Below are 2,500 nucleotides of genomic sequence, written 5' to 3' on the forward strand. Positions count from 1 at the left end.
CGGCGTCGCGGCGCCGAGCGCCGGGCGGCGGCGCATCCTCAGCGCACACAGTCCTCAATCGGACCAGCACACTGCAGATGGCCACCGCGCTTCGCACCGGGCCCGCGAGGACCTGCTTTGGCCGCAAGGCGCCGCGAGCAGGGGGCGCCGGCGCGCAGCTGCGCCGCCTGCCGCGTCCGTCGGCCGGCGCGCCTGCCACTGGCCGCCCCCACCAGCCGGCTGTAGCGCGTGCGCCCACGCACCGCGCTGCCAGCACGCCGGGCGGCCCCCCCTCACCGGCCGGGGACGGTCCCACCCAGCCACCGCCGCGTATCGCCTCACACCCAGATCCCCTTTCACGTTCGTGGGCATGGTGGGTCCCCTTTCACGTTCGTGGGCATGGTGGGTATCCCTGAAACAACCGGTTAATAGCTCGACCGATCGTCGCCAACACTGATTCACCTCTAGCGAGAACAACCGCACCACAACGGGTTACCTGTTGTTCATTTGCGTAACGTCACCAGCAAACGTAGACGTCCATCGCCATTTGCAACGAGTATTGCATGCCTGTGTCAGGTGTCACAACACACTACGTCTGCCCACATAGACGCAACAACATGTGCACGCCTCGAGAACACGTGGAAGGTAGCCCCCGTACGTATGCGGTGTCCATTGCGCGAACGACTGTCAGCCGGCCTCTGCAGGATGTCGCAGATGTGGAACGCGGTGCAACATGCTATCACGGTGTGTGAGAAGAGACGACTACGTCCGAATACACGCTCCACTACATCAACAGACTGCTCATGCTGATCGCCATCCAGGGCGTCCGTTCCTCCCACACGTCTGAATGGCGTACCACACTGCAATCCAGCTCTTATAGGGAGACGACACGTAGCTGCGTGCACAATATTTGGACTGTATGGTCTGCCGTTGCTAGGCGCAGTCGTCGTACGGTCACACATGTGCCACGATGTATCATTCAGTACATACGGACCAATGTGCAGTACAGTTTGTGGGTTTTGCGTACATCGGCGGACAGGTGACAGGCCGTACCACAACGTAGGCTGAGTACGTCGGCATGCGAAGGGCATTGAACATGCAAACTTCTCAACGACCAGCTTGCGAAGGCAGGGGGGAAGGGGGGGGGGGGCATGTACGTCCTGCTGCTATCCACATTACAGTGTATAGCAGGAGCATGTGGAAAGTCAGCAACACCTGCAAGGTGTTTAACATGACGCGATACACAGGGGACCGGGCAGTGCGAATAGCGAACTATATTGCGAGGGTTGCGGTTAGGCAACACTACACTAATTTAACGAGTTGCATAACAATTACAGAGCAGGTTCAGCGACAACGTGCGTCAGGTTAAGGCGCAATATAGGTTAGGTTAAGGCACAACATGGGTTACGTTAAAGCACAAATTAGGTTACGTTAAAGCACAAATTAGGTTACGTTAAAGCACAAATTAGGTTACGTTAAAGCACAAATTAGGTTACGTTAAAGCACAAATTAGGTTACGTTAAAGCACAAATTAGGTTACGTTAAAGCACAAATTAGGTTACGTTAAAGCACAAATTAGGTTACGTTAAAGCACAAATTAGGTTACGTTAAAGCACAAATTAGGTTACGTTAAAGCACAAATTAGGTTACGTTAAAGCACAAATTAGGTTACGTTAAAGCACAAATTGGGTTACGTTAAGGCACAACATGGGTTACGTTAAGGCACAACATGGGTTACGTTAAGGCACAACATGGGTTACGTTAAGGCACAACATGGGTTACGTTAAGGCACAACATGGGTTACGTTAAGGCACAACATGGGTTACGTTAAGGCACAACATGGGTTACGTTAAGGCACAACATGGGTTACGTTAAGGCACAACATGGGTTACGTTAAGGCACAACATGGGTTACGTTGAGGCACAACATGGGTTACGTTGAGGCACAACATGGGTTACGTTGAGGCACAACATGGGTTACGTTGAGGCACAACATGGGTTACGTTAAGGCACAACATGGGTTACGTTGAGGCACAACATGGGTTACGTTGAGGCACAACATGGGTTACGTTGAGGCACAACATGGGTTACGTTGAGGCACAACATGGGTTACGTTGAGGCACAACATGGGTTACGTTGAGGCACAACATGGGTTACGTTGAGGCACAACATGGGTTACGTTGAGGCACAACATGGGTTACGTTGAGGCACAACATGGGTTACGTTGAGGCACAACATGGGTTACGTTGAGGCACAACATGGGTTACGTTGAGGCACAACATGGGTTACGTTGAGGCACAACATGGGTTACGTTGAGGCACAACATGGGTTACGTTGAGGCACAACATGGGTTACGTTGAGGCACAACATGGGTTACGTTGAGGCACAACATGGGTTACGTTGAGGCACAAATTAGGTTACGTTGAGGCACAAATTAGGTTACGTTGAGGCACAAATTAGGTTACGTTGAGGCACAAATTAGGTTAGGTTAAGGTACAATATGGGTTAGGTTAAGGTACAAT

The sequence above is a fragment of the Schistocerca serialis genome, unplaced genomic scaffold, assembly GCF_023864345.2.
Source record: "Schistocerca serialis cubense isolate TAMUIC-IGC-003099 unplaced genomic scaffold, iqSchSeri2.2 HiC_scaffold_1180, whole genome shotgun sequence".
Classification (NCBI taxonomy): Eukaryota; Metazoa; Arthropoda; class Insecta; order Orthoptera; family Acrididae; genus Schistocerca; species Schistocerca serialis.